Raw genomic sequence first — 21,391 nt, 5'->3', positions numbered from 1 at the left:
AGTTTATTCAGAGTTACTTGCTGACCCAATAAGTAATACTTCCAGGTTTTTGTTCTGTGACATGTAAAGAGAAAAATGTAACTAGAGCCTATTTTTGGGCCATAGAGTTTGTTACACTGTCGCTACTCAAAAAGTTATATTTAGCTAGGGCTTGAACATGGGTGGCCTCCTAACTTTGGTAGCCTGCTCAAAAGCATAGGCATCTCGATCAGCCTTGGCTCGTACCCCTGCAGCCCACCAAAACATATCCCGAAGGGGACCTCCTTCTCATAGTAACCTTCCGGCACAACGATGCCAGAGTGGCCAATGGCGAGAATGCTAGATATATCGCTGTTAGGCGCCACAATTGCGTCCAGCTGGTGCTCCTTCATCAGCATGTCCATCCCTTCTACGTTTAGTTCATTCAGCCACCAGATCGCGACTCTCTCCACCGTGCCAATGCCGTTTGTGTTTTGGGCCGCGATAAGGTCGGGTTGTCCGAAATCTTTTAGCCTCTCCTGCACCAACATGTAAATAAATTTTTTTTGAGCCAAATTGGCAGGAGCTCTGCCTTTGCATTAAAGTTAAGGGTAAAGAAATTTTTTAAGAGCGTGCATAAAGAGCAAGTTCCATTCACTGCCGTGTTGATTCTACCGTTTTTAAGAGTGATCACTGATCTATAAAAACTTTGATAAAATTACTTTAATACCTGGATATATATTGTTTGAACTTTGAACAAATAACAAGAAGCGAAGAGATGAAATGTGGATTCAGTTGCTACACTTGCCTCTATAGGATGTGCCTTGTTGAAAGCTATGATGTCTGCAAGCGAATGGACCGGGGAGTGGACCAAGTCTGGCAAATACGCGTTTATGCTGAGCTTGAATTATGCCTGCATCACCATCCCCTTGTTGGACCCAATCTCATCTAATAGAGCGGTCAAATTGGCAGCGACGTCTAGCTTATCCACATAGAGATGTTCATCATTGAAAACTACTCCATCTCACGTGATTGTCGGACATGATTTAGTTGCTATGGATCACGTGATCATTTAGATGACTAGAGGGATGTCTATCTAAGTGGGATTTCTTAAGTAATTTGATTAATTGAACTTTAATTTATCATGAACTTAGTCCTGATAGTATTTGCAATCTATGTTGTAGATCAATAGTTCGCGTATAGCTCCTCTATTTTATTTTTGATATGTTCCTAGAGAAAACTAAGTTGAAAGGTGTTAGTAGCAATAATGCGGACTAGGTCCGTGATCTGAGGATTATCCTCATCATTGCTGCACAGAAGAATTATGTCCTTGATGCACCACTAGGTGATGAACCTGTTGAGCAGATGCGGACGTTATGAACGTTTTGCAAGCTTGGTATGATGAATACTTGATAGTTTAGTGCACCATGCTTTACGGCTTAGAATCGTGACTTCAAAAACGTTTTGAACGCGATGGAGCATATGAGATGTTCCAAGAGTTGAAATTAGTATTTCAGACTCATGCCCCTGTCGAGAGGTATGAGACCTCTGACAGTACTTTGCCTACAAGATGGAGGAGAATAGCTAAGCTAGTGAGTATGTGCTCAGAATGTCTGGGAACTACAATCGCTTGAATCAAGTGGAGTTAATCTTCCAGATAATATAGTGATTGATAGTATTCTCTAGTCACTATCATCAAGCAACTAGAACTTCGTGATGAACTATAATATGCAAGGGATGACGAAAACAATTTCCGAGCTCTTCGTGATGCTGAAATCGGCAAAGGTAGAAATCAAAAAAAAGTATCAAGTGTTGATGGTTGACAAGACCACTAGTTTCAAGTAAAGGGGCAAAGGAAAAGAAAGAGAACTTCAAGAAAAATGGCAAGCAAGTTTCCACTCCCATGAAGAAGCCCAAAGCTAGACCCAAGCCTGAAACTGAATGCTTCTAGTGCAAAGAAAATCGTCACTTGAAGTGGAACTGCCCTAGATACTTGGCGGATAAGAAGGATGGCAAAGGGAACAAAGGTATATTTAATATACATGTTATTGATGTGTACTTTACTAGTGTTTATAGCAACCCCTCGGTATTTGATACTGGTTCAGTTGCTAAGAGTAGTAACACAAAAACAGGAGTTACAAGATAAACAGAGACTAGTTAAGGACGAGGTGACGATGTGTATTGGAAATGATTTCAAGGTTGATAAGATCACTATCGCACACTCCTCTTACCTTCAGGATTAGTGTTGAACCTAAAATAAATGTTATTTGGTATTTGCGTTGAGCATGAATATGATTGGATCATGTTTATTGCAGTACGGTTATTCATTTAAGTCAAAGAATAATTGTTGTTCTGTTTACATGAATAAAACCTTCTATGGTCATACACTTAATATAAATGGTTTATTGAATCTCGATCATAGTGATACACATATTAATAATATTGATACCAAAAGATGCAAAGCTGTCAGGACCCCGATTCCGAGTCACATCGATCTAGCCGGTAACACCTCATATCACTTTGCGGTCTCACGCACGGTATCCCACGGGTGTCGCCTTACCATGGCCCGGAACCGTTTGCACCTTTTGGCTCACGTATATGATAGTGTCGCTAGCATCCATATGACAGAGAACCCGGGCCGACATGGCTAATTGTGAACCCAAAGCGGCACAGATCTATGGAGACAGGCATACATGAATCACATCGAGCATGTCGGTCATCAACGAGTGATTCCGGGCTGTAGCACTGGGCTAACAGGACTCCGGGGAACCCGGGCTGTAGCAGGCTAGGCAGGACTCCGGAAGTCACCGCGTGACATTTCCCCGAAGGGACAGACATAGGAACGAAGTGAAACACATGCCGGCCAGTCAAGTGTCCTGAACAGTAGTGCTGGGCTAGCAGGACTCCGGTGAACCGGGCTGTAGCGGACTACTATGGCTCATGGAAGCACTAGACTACATTTCCCCATAAGAGAGACTGCCAAGGATAAACAACTAGATTGTCGGATCCCACACATACCAAGCATTTCAATCATACACACAATATGCTCGATATGTGTAAATACAACATGGCATCACAACATAACTCTACAACTCAAGTATTTATTCATTAGGCTCCGAGGAGCGAGATATTACAAACATGGGTCTTATGACCCAACACACAGAACATACAAGCAACAAGCACATGCGGAAGCTTAACTTGTCTGAGTACAGACAACTACAAATGAAGAAGGCTGAGAAGCCCGACTATCTACCAGATCCTGCCAAGGGCACAAGATCGTAGATGAGGCATCAAGCTAACGTCGAAGTCCACGCGGAACTACTAGCGAGACTGAAATCTCTCCGCAAAACATAAATTAAGCAAACGTGAGTACAAGAGTACTCAGCAAGACTTACATCAGAACTAGCTACATATGCATCAGTATCAACGAAAGGGGGGGTGGTGGAGTTTAACTGCAGCAAGCCAGCTTTGACTCGGTGGCTATCTGAACTACGACTGCAAGCAACTCTTTTGAGGTGGCGCACACGAGTCCACATATTCACCATCCAATACACCACTATGGAACCACTCCCGTCTCCCTACGAGAAGGCCATCCATAGCACTCACACTTATCTTGCGAGTTTTAGAGTATCCACTTTCACTTGTCTATGAACTGTTATAGGCAACCCAGAAGTCCTTTACCGCGGACACGGCTATTCGAATAGATGATGTTAACCCTGCAGGGGTGTACTTCTTCACACACGCTCTCACCACTTACCGCCGTTTACACGACATGTACTCGGCAACCTTCAAGCGAAAGCCCAACGAGGGTGTCGGCCACGGCCTACCTAAACACTCAAGTCTCTAGTCCAGGTTTATCGCCTATCCAGGTTCCATCCGCAGGGAGTCCGGGCGAGGTTTCCACATACGGCCCCGAACGATGTGAACAGGGTTCCCGAGACACCAAATGGGCGCCCGGTACACCGTGCCATGGTGTATCTACCGCATCATAGCCCACCACTAGAGTCAGCGCTACGCACAGCCGCCAACACATATCCTATAAACACCAGAAACTAGTTGCAACTCCTGGACAGAGGACAAGGGTGATCAAGAAGTCGAGAGGGTCCATTGGTTTCGGGCCCAATGCGTGGTAGTAACTGTTTCATGGATCACAAACACAGAACTCGGTTCCTGAGGACGGTTTCAATGAGACAACCCACCATGTACTCCTACATGGCCTCTCACCGCTACCTTTTCCAAATCATGTTCACACACTTAGCTCTCAACAGTAGGACATGTTTACACACCTCCGATTCATCCCCGATGAACCAGACCTGACTCAACTCTAAGCAGTAGCAGGCATGACAAACAAGCATGAATGAGTAGGCACATTAGGGCTCAAACAACTCCTACTCATACTAGTGGGTTTCATCTATTTACTGTGGCAATGACAGGTCATGCAAAGGAAGGGGTTCAACTACCGCAGCATGTACAGTTGAATCGTTGTTGTCCTAATGCAGTAAAAGAGAGCAGGAGCGAGAGAGTGGGCTTGTATCGGAATGAACAAGGGGGTTGTGCTTGCCTGGCACTTCTGAAGATATCATTGGGTCTTCATCAGTGTCAACGATCACATCGTCGGTACAACGTCTATCGAGAGGGGACAAATACCGGCAACAGAGAAAGGACACAATCAATGCAATGCTCAATATGATGCATGATCATGACATGGCAATATGCTATGGTTTGAGCTAATGCAACTAGCAACATGTTAAATGGAGTTGGTTTGAACCCTAGGTTCAAATTCAAACTCCATACGTGAGAGTTTAAATTCCATTTATATGAATTGGCCTAATCAGCAGCCATAAGTTGTTCTAACATGCATGAAAATGCCATAAACAGGTTCCTTGAATTTTTCTGATAATTTTTCATATATAATTTATTTCATTTGGAGTTACGGTTGATTTTCTATGATTTTTAGAAGTTTTGGGCATTTTCTGGAATTTTCTGAATTATTTAGAATTAACTAATTCCAGAAAATGAATTATTGCGTCAACATTACGTCACTATGATGTCAGCTGGTCAACACGGTCGCCCAGAGTCAAACCTGACGGCTGGGACCCACGGGTCAGTGTAACAGGGCTGGTTTGGGTGGATGACATGTGGGACCGGTCAACTGCAGCGTCAGCAAAGTCAACACTGACGGGTGGGGTCGGTCAACGTGTGACGTGGCCAGGTCAAACTGACCGGTGGGGCCACGGTCATTAGCTTAAATTAAACAGGGTATAACCCTGTGGTTAACTAACGGGTGGGGCCCGTCTGTCAGCGTCTGTTAGGGAGGGATTAGTGGTGATTAGTCTTAATTAAGCGACCACGTCAGCGGTCGACGCCGGTGACCAAAAGCACGGCGGTGGATCGCCGGAGATGCTCGGGACGGAGCTACAGAGCATCGTTTCGCTCGTGGTTTGTGGCTACGGCGAGCTGGGAGACTCGCGCATCCAGCGGTGGCAACACCTCGCGCCGGGGTTGACTAAATCGACGGCGGCGGCAACTTTTGCGGTGGCCGGAGTTCGGGCGAGGTCGGGGTTGGCGCTAGGGGGCACAGCAGGTCGAACGGGTGGGCACGCCCGGCTCCTGGGAGAGTGCTGAGCACGGGGCAAAGCTCGGGCGTGGGTGCCGGCAGCTGTGGCCGTGGCGGCGATGAGGTACGGCGGCGGCGAGCTTCGGCCGCGGTGGTTAGTGAGGCTAGAGGAGGAAATAGACGGCGGGGAGAGAGGGGTTTGGTAGAGGAGCTCACGGCGAGGTCGAAGCGGAGCTCAGCTGGCTCGGGGACGACCGGAAGGCGACGAATTCGTCGATGGAGTCCGGCGGCCGTGCTCGGGGAAGACGACTCGTGGCGGCGATGTGGGGCTCCCGCGGTGACGTGGCTCGGGGTGGAAGAAAGAGGGGGTCGAGGCGGAGCCTCTGAGCCAGTCAGGGAGGCGAGGGGGAGGCGGTGGCTGCGGTGGTGCACGTCGGCGGCGACGAAGGCGTTCTCGGGCGTGAGAGAGAGGGAAAACTAGGGGAGGGGATGGGGACGGGAGAGAGTGAGAGAGATCCGGGGAGGGTCGCGTGGCGCTGCGAGAGACGTCCAGGGGAGGAGGAGGCAGCCAAGCAGGAGGTGGAGGCTCGGGCACGGGCGCGTTGCCATGCCTCTGCCAGTAGGCAGAGGTTGAAGACGGCTCTGCCCCTGGTGGGCTAGGCCAGCGAGCTGGGCCGGCTTCAGGTAGGTGGGCCATGTAGTCCTTCTCTCTCTCTCTTTTATTTTAGTTCTGTTTTCTATTTTCTGACATTTGTTTTGATTTAATTAAAATACTAAATCATTTTATAAAATCCTGAAAATAAATATGTGACTAGAACTAAAATATCCCAAACCACATAAAATGTTCCAGAATTATTGGACATGTATTATTTATATAAAAAAATATATATCCAATGCAAGTAGTTATTGAATTAATTCAAAGGCCCAAAATAAATATCTCTGAGATTCCAAAAATATTGTTTTGAGTTTTACCTCTTGCCAATATTTTCAGAGACTAAGAGGAACATTTTCTTGGACTTCTTTGAAAAGATTTTAATGTTGATTATTTTTGAAGTGATTTATGAGGGTTTCAACTAACCTCAATTCAACTTTCAGAATTTAGACATGATGCATGATGCTCACTCAGGTAAATAGCTACAAGCAAATTCTAGGGCTGTGACAACTCACCCCCACTAAACAAGAATCTCGACCCGAGATTCAAGCGTAGGGTAAGGTGAAGGGGGAAACACAAGCTGTCATAATCTTCACGATCCAGGTTGCACCTCATAAGGTGGTTGATTCGTTGCATACGTTGATCTTGACATCCTCGCTTTTGAGATCTTCATCCATGCGGTGACGGCGGAAAGAAACTCTACTAGGATTGATCTTCTCAAAGATCGAACTATACAATCCCGACTCGCGGAACGAGATGTTGAAACATCTCGAGTTGAGACACAAAACACATCGAGAGGGATGGAAGAACAACGACGGGGTTTGATTTGGTGGGCAACAATTCCACGCCTAAATATATGGTGAGGGGGTTTCAAAGTAGCGAGAAGTTATGTTGCCCATAAAACCATAACGAGGCACCTTAGTGAAGGTGACTCGTAGAGCTATTCCCTTAAGTGGCAAAAAGAATTACTTTTGACCCATAGATCATTGAAACTCTTTATACCAGCCTAGGGCAATCACAATCGATCTTTTGAAGGGGTTTGAAAGAATGACATACTCGGACTAGAATGGATGATGTGGACTACCTTGTCGAAGACAACGCAATGGATGATTTTTGCTTATCATCGGAAATAGATGAGACCCATGGTAAGTCCACTTTTGAGGATGATCCTGAACAACAGCTACTGAGGTGTAAGCTGGGAACAAAATGCAAATGTTGGGAATGATTCTAGTAACTGGGGAGAAGGTTCAACGGCAAAGGTGATTCCACCAATTGGATGGTTATCGAACAACTGAGGGAACGGAGGCACATTCCAGTTAACGACAACATCAGAACCTAGTGCCTGAGCGTGCTCTCAAGAACTTGAGCATTCCCATACTCATCAAGGTCTTACCAACATCCGTGCCGAGGATCCTGGGAACACATCTTACTACCATGATGAATAGTGATGGACAATGCGGGTGCAAAGGAAGATAACACTTTCTCATATTTCACCTTGGTGAGGCCAAGGGAAAGAAATCTGGATGATCGACCGAGAGACATTTAGCTCTCCGCTTCTAATGTTCTCCTTGATGTACTGGTTACCACGGTCATGCTTTAAAGCATCGGCATAGCCACCAAGTAGTGGTCGGACTTCAGAATACAATAGATCCATAAGGAACAACTTCTGGAGTAAATCCTACGAAATCCTTATGGGTAGGTGACCAACTTCCTCAATCAAGATACTACAATAATAGGCCTTCCGGCTAGGTGTGTTGGCCACGACATCCACTTTACCGGTTATCGAGAGACCAATATTATAGTTCTTGGAAAATGCTCCAAACATCATATCTGCCTGAGATTCAGATCTGGTTGGTGTCAGGATATTCCAGACTCATCGAGTCTAGAAATGAAAATGAAGGTTTGCAACACAAATCGACGAGACGACGTTGCGAGATTCTCGGGGGAATGAACTACGGTAGTAAGCTCCAAAACATGAGCCGGTTCTGCTACAAGCATGTGAACACGTTGTCCTAGACAAGCATGGTCACCTGGTAGTCTTAAAATGAAACACTACCGAGTTCAGGGGGAACCATCAACAAGGATATCGAAGTCCTTGCGTAGGTCTAACTCTTAAGAAGAAACTTCTTCTCCTTGAACAAATCAATCAGTGGCTTGGTGTGCTAGGGATACGTATAGAATGTAGATGATCAGTCTATCAGACCATAGAATACTTCGCACATGCATGACTGACTTGGGATGATTCCAGAGGAAGCAAAACAAACTTTATCGAATTCACGGCGGCAACTTACATCAGATGCACATGAATTAGAGGAAGTCACACCTTTCAACCGGACATATGCTTCATGATCGGGACATGAGGGCAATGCTTATAAAGTTTCCAACACTAGTGTAATGTTCAACGTGAATCATGGGGGAGACAAAATGCTGCTGATGGGCTTAACAGCAACTCATCGGAATCTCCATATCACTGGACTTCCACCACTATGTGAACAATGTGATAGTATTGGTCAGACCAAAGATATAATGGTGTATGCTCAAGGGACAACCGCAAGTAAGACAACATTACGAACATCGTTGGTTCTGATTTGATTTGACGATAGCCCACACTCAAATCAAGGTTTGGACAAGATAATAGATCCAACAACTGATCATGGGGATCAGTCGATGAAGATATCATCTTTCTTCAACACACACACACGCACACACAAGGATATCCCTTAGGGATGAGCGTGGTAGGTCAAGCTTTTATCTTCCAACTCTCCAAGTTGTTGTTAAGCTTAACCAACTAGCTCAGGGGTATCCAACACAGGTTCTTGGGGAAAAGTGGTTTATCGGAAAACCAACTTGTTCACGAACTCAACATAACGGTCAGGTGACAACCTGGTAACACTTCCGAGAAAATATTCGGAAAATCACGAACCACCGATATGTTATTAAGCTCGAGAACAATCTTGCTTTTCAGGGCAAGACGATATGATCAAGGAGCGAGGGATTCACAGTCCTAACTCATTGGTCGATGAGTGCACCCAGAAATATGGACTAGGTAGCACGGTCAATCTTAGGATGGTGATTTAATTACCAGCACACTAAGAATGAGAGTATTGTCCATTAACTACCAAGCAACGGAGTTGCTAGGAATATTGCTTTCACACACCACGGTTCACTTGTCGGCATTCCGGTTATAATAACATGGAACTTAGGAATGAACAATGATGGCAAGAAGTATTACTGCGTCAAGAATTCATAAGAGGTGGTGCAATTCTCATGACACTCCTGACATAAAGATGGTAACACTCCAAGGTAGAGCAAAGCAAAAGCTGGATGGCATTTTGATCTGCGGAATACAATTGCTTTGACCCAATCCTGGATATGGATGAGGTACTGGAGTTTGTTTCTCCTAGTCATTCCAGAATAGAATGGCTTGATAGACCACAAGAATAATAAGCATTGATAACACGAATGCACACATACCCTTGGCTATCAACTGATAGAGGATGGTCGGAATACAACTGAAGGGAACAACTCAGGGAACATATAATTTTCTAAGTTGTGGATGCATAGATTAGCATGTCGAACGAGTTCAACATATTTCTTCCGGATAACCCATGCAGAATGATAGAACTGGCAGAGTCACAATATGAATCAAGAACTCATTAAGAGCACTCTTGTTGTGATCTTTGATCCAACAAACTTCTGCCATTAGTGGTTCGTGGTATTTGGAAGAAAGAAATACCACAGACCTCGAGGACTATCGCAAGGTTACTAATATTCTAAAGGTACGAGCAACACTATCAACACGAAGTAGGGTGAATCACGGGTTCGAAAACCCAGGAGTAGAATACCTACTACTAATGGCATCACGGAATGCTTTCGAGAATGGTGGCCAGATTCATCACACTGGGGACACAAAACATGGATAGATTACTAGGTGACTCCCTAAGACACCTAGGGTCATAATAATGTCCCCAACATATATGTCGAGGCAATAAAGTACCTCAACTCACCAATTAGTGTGGTTGAACTGGCCCAAAGGGACGTCGGGAACGGAAAGAAGGAATTTACAAATGCATCAGACTATTTAGAAACCTGGGATGACTCGGACAGCATAACGGCTGTAAATGCTCGAACAGATTTGAGACATCCTGCAAAAAAAATGGTGGCATAACCACTCAACATCACAATATCAAGGTTCTGAGGCTAGTTATGAATATATGGAAGTAGTAGGAACTGAACTGAGGCTTGAACTCAACAATCCTAGGCAACTACGGTTCAGTAACACGTCATCCTGATAGATAGATGAGAAGGCCTAGTTCTTAATCCCCGTAGAAGAGAAGAGGTTGACTCAGATCAGAAGGCCATGAGGTATAAGGAGTAAAAAGAGCCTTACGTTCCCTTCCACAATCAATTCCCTTACATAACTAAAGCATTTCTAGACTCGACTTCGACCAGTTTGGCTTGCTAATCCTACAGGCAGTCAGGCTCTAATACCAACGCTGTCAGGACCCCGATTCCGAGTCACATCGATCTAGCCGGTAACACCTCATATCACTTTGCGGCCTCACGCACGGTATCCCACGGGTGTCGCCTTACCATGGCCCGGAACCGTTTGCGCCTTTTGGCTCACATATATGATAGTGTCGCTAGCATCCATATGACAGAGAACCCAGGCCGACATGGCTAGTTGTGAACCCAAAGCGGCACAGACCTATGGAGACAGGCATACATGAATCACATCGAGCATGTCGGTCATCAACGAGTGATTCCGGGCTGTAGCACTGGGCTAACAGGACTCCGGGGAACCCGGGCTGTAGCAGGCTAGGCAGGACTCCGGAAGTCACCGCGTGACATTTCCCCGAAGGGACAGACATAGGAACGAAGTGAAACACATGCCGGCCAGTCAAGTGTCCTGAACAGTAGTGCTGGGCTAGCAGGACTCCGGTGAACCGGGCTATAGCGGACTACTATGGCTCATGGAAGCACTAGACTACATTTCCCCATAAGAGAGACTGCCAAGGATAAACAACTAGATTGTCGGATCCCACACATACCAAGCATTTCAATCATACACACAATATGCTCGATATGTGTAAATACAACATGGCATCACAACATAACTCTACAACTCAAGTATTTATTCATTAGGCTCCGAGGAGCGAGATATTACAAACATGGGTCTTATGACCCAACACACAGAACATACAAGCAACAAGCACATGCGGAAGCTTAACTTGTCTGAGTACAGACAACTACAAATGAAGAAGGCTGAGAAGCCCGACTATCTACCAGATCCTGCCAAGGGCACAAGATCATAGATGAGGCATCAAGCTAACGTCGAAGTCCACGCGGAACTACTAGCGAGACTGAAATCTCTCTGCAAAACATAAATTAAGCAAACGTGAGTACAAGAGTACTCAGCAAGACTTACATCAGAACTAGCTACATATGCATCGGTATCAACGAAAGGGGGGTGGTGGAGTTTAACTGCAGCAAGCCAGCTTTGACTCGGTGCTATCGAACTACGACTGCAAGCAACTCTTTTGAGGTGGCGCACACGAGTCCACATATTCACATCAATACACCACTATGGATCCGCTCCCGTCTCCCTACGAGAACGCCATCCATAGCACTCACGCTTATCTTGCGCATTTTAGAGTATCCACTTTCACTTGTCTATGAACTATATAGGCAACCAAGTCCTTTACGCGAACACGGCTATTCGAATAGATGATGTTAACCCTGCAGGGGTGTACTTCTTCACACGCTCTCACCACTTACCGTCGTTTACACGACATGTACTCGGCAACCTTCAAGCGGAAGCCCAACGAGGGTGTCGGCCACGGCCTACCTAACACTCAAGTCTCTAGTCCAGGTTTATCGCCTATCCAGGTTCCATCCGCAGGGAGTCCGGCCGAGGTTTCCACATACGGCCCCGAACGATGTGTACAGGGTTCCGAGACACCAAACGGGCGCCCGGTACACCGTGCCACGGTGTATCTACCGCATCATAGCCCACCCCTAGGGTCAGCGCTACGCACAGCCGCCAACACATATCCTATAAACACCAGAAACTAGTTGCAACTCCTGGACAGAGGACAAGGGACAGAAGCCGAGAGGGTCCATTGGTTTCGGGCCCAATGCGTGGTAGTAATGTTTCATGGATCACAAACACAGAACTCAGTTCCTGAGGACGGCTTCAATGAACAACCCACCATGTACTCCTACATGGCCTCTCACCGCTACCTTTACCAAATCGTGTTCACACACTTAGCTCTCAATAGTAGGACATGTTACATCACCTCCATTCATCCCCGATGAATCAGACCTGACTCAACTCTAAGCAGTAGCAGGCATGACAAACAAGCATTAATGAGTAGGCACATCAGGGCTCAAACAACTCCTACTCATGCTAGTGGGTTTCATCTATTTACTGTGGCAATGACAGGTCATGCAAAGGAAGGGGTTCAACTACCGCAGCATGTACAGTTGAATCGTTGTTGTCCTAATGCAGTAAAAGAGAGCAGGAGCGAGAGAGTGGGCTTGTATCGGAATGAACAAGGGGGTTGTGCTTGCCTGGCACTTCTGAAGATATCATTGGGTCTTCATCAGTGTCAACGATCACATCGTCGGTACAACGTCTATCGAGAGGGGACAAATACCGGCAACAGAGAAAGGACACAATCAATGCAATGCTCAATATGATGCATGATCATGACATGGCAATATGCTATGGTTTGAGCTAATGCAACTAGCAACATGTTAAATGGAGTTGGTTTGAACCCTAGGTTCAAATTCAAACTCCATATGTGAGAGTTTAAATTCCATTTATATGAATTGGCCTAATCAGCAGCCATAAGTTGTTCTAACATGCATGAAAATGCCATAAACAGATTCCTTGAATTTTTCTGATAATTTTTCATATATAATTTATTTCATTTAGAGTTACGGTTGATTTTCTATGATTTTTAGAAGTTTTGGGCATTTTCTGGAATTTTCTGAATTATTTAGAATTAACAAATTCCAGAAAATGAATTATTGCGTCAACATTACGTCACTGTGACGTCAGCTGGTCAACACGGTCGCCCAGAGTCAAACCTGACGGCTGGGACCCACGGGTCAGTGTAACAGGGCTGGTTTGGGTGGATGACATGTGGGACCGGTCAACTGCCGTGTCAGCAAAGTCAACACTGACGGGTGGGGTCGGTCAACGTGTGACGTGGCCAGGTCAAACTGACCGGTGGGGCCATGATCATTAGCTTAAATTAAACAGGGTATAACCATGTGGTTAACTAACGGGTGGGGCCCGTCTGTCAGCGTCTGTTAGGGAGGGATTAGTGGTGATTAGTCTTAATTAAGCGACCACGTCAGCGGTCGACGCCGGCGACCAAAAGCACGGCGGTGGCTCGCCGGAGATGCTCGGGACGGAGCTACAGAGCATCGTTTCGCTCGTGGTTTGTGGCTACGGCGAGCTGGGAGACTCGCGCATCCAGCGGTGGCAACACCTCGCGCCGGGGTTGACTAAATCGACGGCGGCGGCAACTTTTGCGGTGGCCGGAGTTCGGGCGAGGTCGGGGTTGGCGCTAGGGGGCACAGCAGGTCGAACGGGTGGGCGCGCCCGGCTCCTGGGAGAGTGCTGAGCACGGGGCAAAGCTCGGGCGTGGGTGGCGGCAGCTGTGGCCGTGGCGGCGAGCTTTGGCCGCGGTGGTTAGTGAGGCTAGAGGAGGAAATAGACGGCGGGGAGAGAGGGGTTTGGCAGAGGAGCTCACGGCGAGGTCGAAGCGGAGCTCAGGTGGCTCGGGGACGACCGGAAGGCGACGAATTCGTCGATGGAGTCTGGCGGCCGTGCTCGGGGAAGACGACTCGTGGCGGCGATGTGGGGCTCCCACGGTGACGTGGCTCGGGGTGGAAGAAAGAGGGGGTCGAGGCGGAGCCTCTGAGCCAGTCAGGGAGGCGAGGGGGAGGCGGTGGCTGCGGTGGTGCACGTCGGCGGCGACGACGGCGTTCTCGGGCGTGAGAGAGAGGGAAAACTAGGGGAGGGGATGGGGACGAGAGAGAGTGAGAGAGATCCGGGGAGGGTCGCGTGGCGCTGCGAGAGACGTCCTGGGGAGGAGGAGGCAGCCAAGCAGGAGGTGGAGGCTCGGGCACGGGCGCGTCGCCACGCCTCTGCCAGTAGGCAGAGGTTGAAGACGGCTCTGCCCCTGGTGGGCTGGGCCAGCGAGCTGGGCCGGCTTCAGGTAGGTGGGCCAGGTAGTCCTTCTCTCTCTCTCTCTCTCTCTTATTTTAGTTCTGTTTTATATTTTCTGACATTTGTTTTGATTTAATTAAAATACTAAATCATTTTATAAAATCCTGAAAATAAATATGTGACTAGAACTAAAATATCCCAAACCACATAAAATGTTCCAGAATTATTGGACATGTATTATTTATATAAAAAAAAATATATCCAATGCAAGTAGTTATTGAATTAATTCAAAGGCCCAAAATAAATATCTCTGAGATTCCAAAAATATTGTTTTGAGTTTTACCTCTTGCCAATATTTTCAGAGACTAAGAGGAACATTTTCTTGGACTTCTTTGAAAAGATTTTAATGTTGATTATTTTTGAAGTGATTTATGAGGGTTTCAACTAACCTCAATTCAACTTTCAGAATTTAAACATGATGCATGATGCTCACTCAGGTAAATAGCTACAAGCAAATTCTAGGGCTGTGACAAAAGCTGATAATGATACTGCAACATACTTGTGGCGTTGCCGTTTAGGTCATATTGGTGTAAAGCGCATGAAGAAACTCCATGCAGATGGACTTTTGGAATCACCTGATTATGAATTATTTGATGCTTGCAAACCATGCCTCATTGGCAAGATGACCAAGACTCCGTTCTCTAGAACAATGGAGTGAGCCACTGACTTATTGGAAATAATACATACCGATGTATGCAGTCCGATGAGTGTTGAGGCTCGCGGAAGGTATCGTTATTTTCAAAACCTTCACAGATGATTTGAGTAGATATGGGTATATCTACTTAATGAAACACAAGTCTGGAACACTTGAAAAAGTTTAAAAAATTTCAGAGTGAAGTGAAGAATCATAGTAACAAAAAAATAAAGTTTCTACGATCTGATCGCGGAGACGAATATTTGAATTACAAGTTTGGGCTTCATTTAAAACAATGTGGAATAGTTTCACAACTCACGCCACCTGGAACACCACAACATAATGGTGTGTCCGTACTTTATTGGATATGGTGCGATCTATGATGTCTCTTACCAATTTACCACTATCATTTTGGGGCTATGCATTAGAGACAACTGCAATCATGTTAAATAGGGCACCATCTAAATCCGTTGAGACGACACTGTATGAACTGTAGTTTAGCAAGAAACCTAAGCTGTCGTTTCTTAAAGTTTGAGGTTGCGATGCTTATGTGAAAAAGCTTCAGCCTGATAAGTTCGAACCCATATCGGAGAAATGCGTCTTCATAGGATACCCAAAAGGAAATTGTTGGGTACACTTTCTATCATAAATCCAAAGGCAAGATATTTGTTGCTAAAAATGGATCCTTTCTAGAGAAAGAATTTCTCTCGAAAGAAGTGAGTGGGAGGAAAGTAGAACTTGATGAGGTAATTGTACCTTCTCCCGAATTGAAAAGTAGTTCATCACAGAAATCAGTTCCAGTGATTCCTACACCAATTAGTGAGGAAGTTAATGATGATGATCATGAAACTTCAGATCAAGTTTCTACTGAACTTCGTAGGTCAACCAGAGTACGGTCCGCACCAAAGTGGTACGGTAATCCTGTTCTGGAAGTCATGTTACTAGACCATGACGAACCTACGAATTATAAGGAAGCGATGATGAGCCCAGATTCCGCAAAATGGCTTGAGGCCATGAAATTTGAGATGAGATCTATGTATGAGAACAAAGTATGTACTTTGGTTGAGTTGCTCGATGATCAGCAAACCATTGAGAATAAATGGATCTTCAAGAGGTAGACGGACGCTGATAGTAGTGTTACTATCTACAAAGCTTGAATTGTCGCAAAAGGTTTTCGACAAAGTTCAAGGTGTTGACTACGATGGGATTTTCTCACTCGTATCGATGCTTAAGTTTGTCCGAATCATGTTAGCAATTGCCACGTTTTATGAAATCTGGCAAATGGAAGTCAAAAACTGCATTCCTTAATGGATTTCTTAAAGAAGAGTTATATATGATGCAACCAAGAGGTTTTGTCAATCCTAAAGGTGCTAATAAAATGTGCAAGCTCCAGCGATCCATCTATGGACTGGCGCAAGCATCTTGGAGTTGGAATACACGCTTTGATGAGTTGATCAAAACATATAGTTTTATACAAACTTGCCGAGAAGTCTGTATTTTCAAGAAAGTGGGTGGGAGCACTACAACCTTTTTGATAAGTATATGTGAGTGACATATTATTGATCGGAAATGATGTAGAATTTTCTGGGAAGCATAAAAGAGTGTTTGAAAGGAGTTTTTCAAAGAAAGACCTCGGTGAAGCTGCTTACACATTGAGCATCAAGATCTATAAAGATAGATCAAGACGCTTGATACGTTTTTTCAATGAGTACATACCTTGACAAGATTTTGAAGTAGTTCAAAATGGAACAGTCAAAGAAGGATTTCTTGCCTGTGTTGCAAGGTGTGAAGTTGAGTAAGACTCAAAATCCGACCATGACAAAAAATAGAAAAATAATGAAAGTCATTCCCTATGCCTCAGTCATAGGTTCTATAAAGTATGTTATGCTGTGTACCAGACCTATTATGTACCTCACCATAAGTTTGGCAAGAGGGTACAATAGTGATCCAGGAGTGGATCACTGGATGGTGGTCAAAATTATTCTTAGTAGAATAAGGAAATATTTCTCGGTTATGGAGGTGATAAAGAGTTCATCATAAAGATTTATGTCGATGCAAGCTATAACACCGATCTGGATGACTTTGAGTCTCAATCTGGATATATATTGAAAGTGGGAGCAATTAGCTAGAGTAGCTCAATGCAGAGCATTGTAGACATAGAAATTTGCAAAATACATACGGATCTGAATGTGGCAGGGCCGTTGACTCAACTTCTCTCACAAGCAAAAAATGATCACACCTTAGTACTCTTTGGGTGTTAATCACATTGCGATGTGAACTAGATTATTGACTCTAGTAAACCCTTTGGGTATTAGTCACATGGCGATGTAAACTATCGGGTGTTAATCACATGATGATGTGAACTATTGGTGTTAAATCACATGGCGATGTGAACTAGATTATTGACTCTGGTGCAAGTGGGAGACTGAAGGAAATATGCCCTAGAAGCAATAATAAAGTTGTTATTTTATATTTCCTTATATCATGATAAATGCTTATTATTCATGCTAGAATTGTATTAACAGGAAACTTGATACATGTGTGAATACATAGACAAAACAAAGTGTCCCTAGTGTGCCTCTACTTGACTAGCTCGTTAATCAAAGATGGTTAAGTTTCCTAACCATAGACATGTGTTGTCATTTGATGAATGAGATCACATCATTAGGAGAATGATGTGATGGACAAGACCCATACTTTAGCTTAGCATAATGACCGTTAAGTTTTATTGCTATTGCTTTCTTCATGACTTATACATATTCCTCTGACTATGAGATTATGCAACTCCTGAATACCGGAGGAACACTTTGTGTGCTATCAAACGTTACAATGTAACTGGGTGATTATAAATATGCTCTACAGGTGTCTCCAAAGGTGTTTGTTGACTTGACATAGATCGAGATTAGAATTTGTCATTCAGTGTATCGAAGAGGTATCTCTAGGCCCTCTCGGTAATGCATATCACTATAAGCCTTGCAAGCAATATGACTAATGAGTTAGTTGTGGGATGATGCATTACGGAACGAGTAAAGAGACTTGCCGGTAACGAGATTGAACTAGGTATGATGATACCGACGATTGAATCTCATGCAAATAACATACCGATGACAAAGGGAATAATGTATGTTGTTATGCGGTTTGACCAATGTTTTAAATAGTGAGCTATGGAAAATAGCGACAGGCCTCCAAATCAGCTATAGCGGGCTAAAGCGGGCTATTTGTGAAGGCGGCCATTTAACAGCACCCTGCTGAAAATGCTATAGCGGGCTACAGTGGAGTTATAGTCGGCTATTTAAAACTATATATGAGTTTGACCGATAAAGATCTTCGTAGAATATGTAGGAGCCAATATGAGCATCCAGGTTCCGCTATTGGTTATTTACCGGAGATGTGTCTCGGTCATGTCTACATAGTTCTCGAACCCGTAGGGTCCGCACGCTTAACGTTCGATGATGATTTGTATTATGAGTTATGTGATTCGATGAACCGAAGTTTGTTCGGAGTCCCGGATGAGATCACGGACATGACGAGGAGTCTCGAAACGGTCGAGAGGTAAAGATTCATATGTTGGAAGGTTGCATTTGGACATCGGAATGGTTCGGGCATTTTTTCGGAGTACCGGGAGGTTACCAAAACCCCCGGGTTAGTTAATGGGCCTTAGTGGGCTTTAGTGGAGAGAGGGAAGAAAACCATGAAGTGGCGCGCGCCTCCCCCCTGCCCAAACTGAATTGGACAAGGGGTGGGGGCGTGGCCCTCTCCTTCCTTCTCCTTCTCCGCTCCAAGTAGGATCCCCCCTTGGCTGGCCTCCTCTCTCCCTCCCTCCTTTATATACGTGGTCAGGGGGCACCCCAATATCACAGCAGACAATCTCTTAGCCGTGTGCGGTGCCCCCTTCCAGAGTTCAACACCTCGGTCATATGCGGTAACATCATCATCACCGTCGCCACGTCGTCGTGCTGATGAAACTCTCCCTTGTCCTCAACTGGAGACAGAGCTCGAGGGATGTCATCGTGCTGAACGTGTGCTGAACACGGAGGTGTCGTACGTTTGGTACTTGGATCGGTTGGATTGTGAAGATGTTCTACTACATCAACCGCGTTACTAAACGCTTCCGCTTTCGGTCTACGAGGGTACGTGAACACACTCTTCCCTCTCGTTGCCATGCATCTTCTAGATAGATCTTGCGTGATTGTAAGAATTTTTTTTGAATTACTACGTTCCCCAACATAACCAACAACGTCCAAGGCACTAATCAAGATCTGTTATATGCTCCTCTTGCATGTCGACAACCGGGAAATTAAGGATACCGCGGGTACTATGAACTGCAAAGATTGAAGAGACAAATGGAGTATCTGTGATTCGACTGCCTCGATCCACAAATCAAGGGAGTCAGCAAATACTAAAGGGCTTCGACTTTGTTACTATACTCGGGCCGTTAGATCCAGACTTTGTTACTATGCTTGGAGGTCCACTCCACTTCCTCCCGACGGCACGGTTGCAGCACAACGGCGGCGGGAGGCGCGGTGCAACACGGCGGACCTACCCAATCTAGCGGTTCCTCAAACAATGGCCGAGAGGCAGGGGTCTAAAAGATAGACAGAATGTGTTAAGTGTGTTGTGGGATCCACTGTATCTATTGTGTGCGAATACACAAAAACAAAAAATCATTTGGCCACTGTAGATACATTTTTTTGATACAGTGGCTACGGTACAAGATTGATTTCTACGCACGCATCACACAATGGATCCAACGCATTTGTGATACCGGTTTGCATTTGTGGTACCCGGTAGAAACCGGTACCGCTAGTTTCTCATTTCGCGGCACGGAGATGGGGGAGAGGAGGGGGATGGTGATTGGGGAGGGATGTTGTATCTCTGTGCAACTCCGGCGCACGGCTTAAATAGCCGCGACGAGGACCAGGCGAAGGGCGGGCCATGCCGACAAGTCGCGTCGGTAGCGCCGCCCTCCCCCCTTCGGTCACATTGCGGCATCAATGCCGGCCTTCGCGTGCTATGGGCCGACATGAGTGCGGCGTGGTAAGCGGCGCGTGCGTCGGAAGGAAAGTGCAGGAGGGGCGGTTGACGGGTTTTTGGTGGGCCAGGGTGGTCAGAAGCGGGCTTAGGAGCGGTCCGGACTCCCGCAAACCTCCCCCGATTTTGTCTTCGGTTTGCGGGAGAACTCACGTCCGGACCGCTCCGTGGATCGATATAGATCGGCGTTAGATGGCTTCTATGGTCCGGACAGCTCGGTCGGAATGATTGCGGGAGATTTACTGGTCCGCCTTGGAGATGCCCTAACTTGTGCATTATTTTTGAAGTGTCAACAATCATCCTCAAAACAAACTGGAATTTATTATATCTAAATAGCTAGCCCTCACTACAAGGAATTCTGCCGCTTCTTCTTAAGTCACATCACCCAAATGAATGTAGCCTTTTGATATACAAGATCAATCAACAATATCCATCCAATCTACACAATGGCTCTGTTTGGATCCCTAAGTTAGAGTTAATTTTAGTTAGTTGAGGCTCAAATAACTCAAAAGTATCCAAACATGGTGGGTTAGTTGGATCTAACCCATCCCAAAAAACTAGCCCACACTAGAGGAGCTTATTTGGGTTAGTTCTCCTAGGCCCACTAGAAAAAATAGTAAAAACAGTTATCCCTCCCATTCAAACATGATCCAAAGTAGTCAAATGATTGAGAAAGAATATTTATTGTCAATCTAACCCTACCATCCAAACAGCTCTTTGGTTAGAGTTAGTCTAGGGTTAGTTTAAGGTTATAATCTAACTCTAACCTCTAAGGCCAACTCCACCGCGCGACCCTATCCTGTCCGGCCCCGTCCGTTTGGGATAAAACGGACAAAGGAGGCGGCCCAGCGCGCGACGGCCCGGACCCATCTTGTCCGTTTTGTGTCGGGGCCGCGTGGCAGGCGGCCACCTAGCTCCCACCCGCCCACATCAATGCGCACGAGCGGGCGGCCCCACCTGTCATCCGCACGTCGAACGGTCGCCGTCCTTCTTTAAGTGGGAAGCGTGGACGGGTCGTCGTCCACACTGCCCCACGCCACCCCGCGGCCTCCTCGAAACTCGACAGCGTGTCATGGACGACTCCATGTACACGCATGACAACGGAGGAGGAGGCCTGTCTCCTGCAGCGTGTCATGGACGACTCCATGTACATGCACGACAAGCGGCAGTGGGACGGCCTGGAGGAGGCCATGGCCCTCTCTGCCGCCGGGGACGTCGCCTTCCCGGAGCTGCAGATGGTGGCCGTGGAGGAGGAGAGGAGGGAGGACCCGCCGGCCGCGTTCCAGCAGCTGCTGGGCCAGGGGTGAGGCTGGT

The 21,391-nt window shown here is 46.0% G+C and overlaps 1 pseudogene; it reads right to left on the bottom strand.

Annotated features, from left to right (window-relative positions):
• Positions 1-144: 144 nt before the first annotated feature.
• LOC125534704 lies at positions 145-21,173 on the bottom strand (annotated as a pseudogene).
• Positions 21,174-21,391: the final 218 nt, after the last annotated feature.

The sequence above is a fragment of the Triticum urartu genome, chromosome 2, assembly GCF_003073215.2.
Source record: "Triticum urartu cultivar G1812 chromosome 2, Tu2.1, whole genome shotgun sequence".
Lineage (NCBI taxonomy): Eukaryota > Viridiplantae > Streptophyta > Magnoliopsida > Poales > Poaceae > Triticum > Triticum urartu.
This window is presented reverse-complemented; position numbering and strand designations above follow the sequence as displayed.